Genomic DNA, 5,908 nt, shown 5'->3' with positions numbered 1-5,908 from the left:
TCTCACAACGCAGGCGTCTCTGTTTCAGCAGTGCATACATGCTAGGCATCACTAATACACTAGGCGTCACTAATACACTAGGCGTCACCAGGGCGCGTCACCCAGTGCGGCCTGCACCCCCTGCACCTCCTAGCGACGCCACTGATACTATACCTCCTAATCTACTTACACATCTACTTCTACCTCTTATTGATTTATTCATTTATTTATATCATGTACGATGAGTTCTTCCTAATGCCCTATACTATATTTTCTAAATATTCACTTTCTATCAAGCATAAACTAATTTCAATTGCTCATTAATATGAAAACAAAGATAATCTAGTTACCAAGATATGACATAATCAAAAAATTCTTATAGTCAATTATTTACTATTCTCCATTCTAATTACATTTTTTAAAAATAATGACCACATATAAAACAATTCTTCCATCTGCTTCTGACTCTTATAATCATTTATGCATTTCTTATATCATATATAATAAATCTTCCAAATTCCCTATAATATATTTTCTAAATATTCACTTTCTATCAATCCTCAACTTGTTTCAATTACTTATTAATATTAAATAAAAATAATCTGATTTCCAAACTGTGATGGAACCAACAATCTCTTATAATATGTTCGTTACCACTCTCCAATCTAATTTCCTTTTTTCCTTTTTTTTTCTTTGACATAATAGCCACATATAAAACAATTCTTCCACACATTTACATTTCCAACTATTTTTTTAATACATTCTAATTCATGTTTATCAATTTGGTATGTATTTTTTTTTTTTTAAAGTTTGGGTCATTGTTATTAACTAAGTAAATCCTCCAGCTTTCTTTAACCCTCAGGTTAACCCTCAGTTTTCTTTTTCTTTCTTACTTTCCATTTTTTTTCCTGTAATATCTTTAGTAATTTATCTCTATAACAAAATCTAATAGATCCACACTTTCTTGTATAAGATGTGTTCATTCTTCCAGTTAACTAGGATGTATTTTCTCCTTTTTGTTCCAGCAAATTTTGTATTTTGTGCACCCATGTTACTCTGTCTATCTTGATCTCCATCAGCACCTCCTCTTCATACTGTTGATTCCTTTCCGTGCCCACTCTTCTGATTTCGTCCCTCACCATCATCGTTTCTGCTTTCTTACTCCCATGTTTATCTTCTGCTTGTTTCTTCACATCTTCCAATTGCACCTTGCACACATCTATCTGTTGGGAGAGAGTCTCCAAACTGGCTTGAATCTGCAAAGACCGACTCAGCTGCCGTCGTTCCATTGCAAGTAATCTCTCCATGTTTGTCAGCATTATTTGTATCCAAGTGTCTGAAACTGATGCCATCATTTTTTTTTATTTCTCCTTTTCTTGCAGTTTCTCTCTAGTCCACTAGATGTCCACAGCGTATTATTCTCCTTACTTCCACCGCATCAATATTGCCATGAACCTTACATTCCATTCCATTTTTATCTCTCTTGCACACAGATAAGAGCACAGTACAGTTAATGAAGAGAGAAGCAAAACAAAACGAAAACAATCTCACCGTCGCTAATATTCTGGTGCAAAGAAAGCGAGACTCTTCCAGATCTAATGAGAATTACTGTATGTCCAAAAGTAATTCTGAATTTTAATCCACACCCAAGTTATAGTTATAATCCACCACCGATTTATTCCACTACAAAGAGAAAGAGCACTTCCAACATCCTTAAAGAATCTCTCATTAATGCCTCCAATATATCCAGGGCTTTTAACCAAATAGTCATTCAGAGCCGGGGACAATATTAACACTTACTTATCTTAAATTTCCAGCTAAAACTTCACCCTTCATGCTTTTCCCCCCTTTCATATGGTATCTCAGCATGGAGCCAGCAGCTTGATTGCAGATTACTGCACCTCCCCCATTGCTGCCTCTAATGGCTAGCTTTCTCCTGAGAAGAAAAGCCCCCCCCCCCATTGGGCCTTCAATCTCCCAGGTACCTTGCACTATGGAAAATCTTGTCTCTCCTAAGAACATAAGAACATAAGAACAACCCCACTGGATCAGGCCATAGGCCCATCTAGTCCAGCTTCCTGTATCTCACAGCGGCACACCAAATGCCCCAGGGAGCACACCAGATAACAAGAGACCTAATCCTGCTGCCCTCCCTTGCATCTGGCATTCTGACATAACCCATTTCTAAAATCAGGAGGTTGCGCATACACATCATGGCTTGTACCCCATAATGGATTTTTCCTCCAGAAACTTGTCCAATCCCCTTTTAAAGGCGTCTAGGCTAGACGCCATCACCACATCCTGTGGCAAGGAGTTCCACAGACCGACCACACGCTGAGTAAAGAAATATTTTCTTTTGTCTGTCCTAACCCGCCCAACACTCAATTTTAGTGGATGTCCCCTGGTTCTGGTATTGTGTGAGAGTGTAAAGAGCATCTCCCTATCCACTCTGTCCACCCCCTGCATAATTTTGTATGTCTCAATCATGTCCCCCCTCAGGCATCTCTTTTCTAGGCTGAAGAGGCCCAAACACCGCAGCCTTTCCTCATAAGGAAGGTGTCCCAGTCCCGTAATCATCTTAGTCGCTCTCTTTTGCACCTTTTCCATTTCCACTACATCTTTTTTGAGATGCGGCGACCAGAACTGGACACAATACTCCAGGTGTGGCCTTACCATAGATTTGTACAACAGCATTATAATACTAGCCGTTTTGTTCTCAATACCCTTCCTAATGATCCCAAGCATAGAATTGGCCTTCTTCACTGCCGCCGCACATTGGGTCGACACTTTCATCGACCTGTCCACCACCACCCCAAGATCTCTCTCCTGATCTGTCACAGACAGCTCAGAACCCATCAGCCTATATCTAAAGTTTTGATTTTTTTGCCCCAATGTGCATGACTTTACACTTACTGACATTGAAGCGCATCTGCCATTTTGCTGCCCATTCTGCCAGTCTGGAGAGATCCTTCTGGAGCTCCTCACAATCACTTCTGGTCTTCACCACTCGGAAAAGTTTGGTGTCGTCTGCAAACTTAGCCACTTCACTGCTCACCCCTGTCTCCAGGTCATTTATGAAGAGGTTGAAAAGCACCGGTCCCAGGACAGATCCTTGGGGCACACCGCTTTTCACCTCTCTCCATTGTGAAAATTGCCCATTGACACCCACTCTCTGCTTCCTGGCCTCCAACCAGTTCTCAATCCACGAGAGGACCTGTCCTCTAATTCCCTGACTGTGGAGTTTTTTCAGTAGTCTTTGGTGAGGGACCGTGTCAAACGCCTTCTGAAAGTCCAGATATATAATGTCCACGGGTTCTCCCGCATCCACATGCCTGTTGACCTTTTCAAAGAATTCTATAAGGTTCGTGAGGCAAGACTTACCCTTACAGAAGCCATGCTGACTCTCCCTCAGCAAGGCCTGTTCGTCTATGTGTTTTGAGATCCTATCTTTGATGAGGCATTCCACCATCTTACCCGGTATAGATGTTAGGCTGACCGGCCTATAGTTTCCCGGGTCCCCCCTCTTTCCCTTTTTAAAAATAGGCATGACATTTGCTATCCTCCAATCTTCTGGCACCATGGCCGTTTTGAGGGACAAGTTGCATACCTTAGTCAAGAGGTCTGCAACTTCATTCTTCAATTGCTTAATAACTCTTGGGTGGATGCCATCAGGGCCCGGTGACTTATTGATCTTTAATTTATCAATGAGGTCTGAAACATCTTTGACAAACATCTCCTGACAAAGATCTTTGGATCCTCTTCAGACCCACAGTTTTTTGGGGAAAACAAACTGTTTCCAGGAGCTCCACGAGACATGTCTGCTTGCTCACTGTTGGCTCCTCCTCTAAATTAAGCTTTTTTATGACAAATTTGGACTAGATTTGTGTCTTCATCAGAACTCAAAGAACCTCCAGCCCATAGCCAGATCTAGGGTCTAGAACAGAAGGTGAAGGAGCTGAAAATATTTAAATCATTTTAAATATGGGCAGGAGGTCTGGTTTAGAGGGTAAAGCCTCCGTTAGCCCAAAGATAACATCTGAAGGTTGCCAGTTTGAGGCCTTCTGCAACTCTGTGAATGGCGAGACCTTGAAGCAGCTGACAAGCTGAGCTGAGTTATTCCACCTTCTCTTTGGTGTGAGCGAAGAAGCGTCTTGGCTACCCTTCAAGTGAGAGATGGGGGCTGCTTGTCAGCCAGTGTGGGAGGCAACTGGGGGCCAGAAGTTATATCAGACCTTGAAAGATCCATCTGAAATGTGCGGTTCTTGAAAGAAGGAAGAAAAAGAGGAATAATTTTACCTGATTTATATTGAGGATGTCTTGGTGGTGGGAACACAATGTTGTAACCTTGTGTGCATTTTATTTTTTTTAATCACTTCCTTGACTAGTTCATTAACTTTCAATGGTAGGCTATGAGTGATTTAACCCCGAGCCTCTCGAGGAAAGGGGTTAATGATGGTGGATTAGGAAATGAGTTTGAGGAGTTTTAATTTCAATCTTAGGTTAGCTGCTCTTATACAATAGAATTCTAGCTGGACATTCTGAAGCAGAGACTCCAGAGGCTGGAAGTCAGGGGAAGACCAGGAGTGTCTGGGCTGGAAAGAGACGGGCACGAGGTTTAACAGGGGAGGAAGGAGCGGGGTGGATCCCAGTAGGTATCCAAACCCTATTCCTTCCCCAATATCCTCTTCCTTAATTTTCACAGTTTTGAGCCAGAAAAATTACATAGATGAAAAACAGTAACAGAGGAAAAAATTTTCTGTGCAAAGGAAACAGAATTGTCATTTTGTCTTTTATTCTGTTACCCTGCACATGCCCGATCTCGTCTGATCTTGGAAGCTAAGCAGGGTCAGGCCTGGTTAGTACTTGGATGGGAGATCGCCTGGGAATACCGGGTGCTGTAGGCTTATACACCATAGTCTTTCGAGACTGAATGTTGCCAACCATTTTGTTCTCAAAGTGGAGTTTTTAAAGACACATAGGATTCCTGATTCTCATGCTTAACAGAATTTTCAGCTTGCAGTGAGGGTGTTTGGTTCACTAAAGATCTGCCTCTAGATTTCAAGTGGAAAAGCAAGAAACTCAGTGTTACTTTCCTCTGCAAGCCATCTTGCAGACCTTTCATTGCTGAACAGAAACCAGCTGCCTTCACTCGTCCCTCAGTTTCAAATTAAGGGAGACATCATAGAAGACTTTTATGGTACTTCATAGACTGAAGACTCTGGTACTTCAGATTCCAGGACAGGACAAACCACTTCCAAATTTCAAAACATTATGTGTACATTGCTGTCTTTTCCTGCTCCACACTACCTTTGTAAACAAAAGCTGTTTGTTAAGTATAACAGATTGTTAAGTTTAAGATTTGGAACGGATTTTCCTGTCCTTTACATAGTGCCTTCCCTCAGGGCCTGAGATGCCTTAGCAGGACCTTTTGTTCCCTGCTGTGTGTGGCCCCTTTGTAGATACTTCTCCTTGGGCCTTTTAAGATTCCCTTTTCAGAGGTTTTAATGTTATGGATGTGCTGAACCATGTGTATGCCAATTATATTGGACATACCTATTTTTCAGGCTCCTGAAACATTCTGTTTTAAAATATTAGCAAAAATTCTGTCTTGTCCAACATTCTTTAGATATCCTTCTCTAATACTCATAGGAAGTTTTACACTATGTGGCATTTATTTACTTATTTATTTATTTAAAATATTTATATACTGCTTTTCAGTATTTCTGGAAACACTGGGCAAGGGGAGGAGGGAATCCGATGTCTCCTCACAAGAATTCTAGTCCGGCTAGCATATGTGTCTGGAGCATAAGCTGATCTCTGAACTGGGGTGGAAGATTGAGAAGAGTTCCCTTCATACTCTTTGGGCTTACACTAGTTATAGCCGCTTAAAGAACACTGGTGGGTCTCTTGTGATATTCACTCATTTTCT

The 5,908-nt window shown here is 41.5% G+C and overlaps 1 pseudogene; it reads left to right on the top strand.

Annotated features, from left to right (window-relative positions):
* The first annotated feature begins 4,764 nt into the window (after positions 1–4,764).
* Positions 4,765–4,883, top strand: LOC136650680 (5S ribosomal RNA; annotated as a pseudogene).
* Positions 4,884–5,908: the final 1,025 nt, after the last annotated feature.

Source organism: Tiliqua scincoides, chromosome 4, assembly GCF_035046505.1.
Source record: "Tiliqua scincoides isolate rTilSci1 chromosome 4, rTilSci1.hap2, whole genome shotgun sequence".
Lineage (NCBI taxonomy): Eukaryota > Metazoa > Chordata > Lepidosauria > Squamata > Scincidae > Tiliqua > Tiliqua scincoides.
Note: the sequence above shows the minus strand (reverse complement) of the source record. Positions and strands in the feature narration are given on the sequence as shown.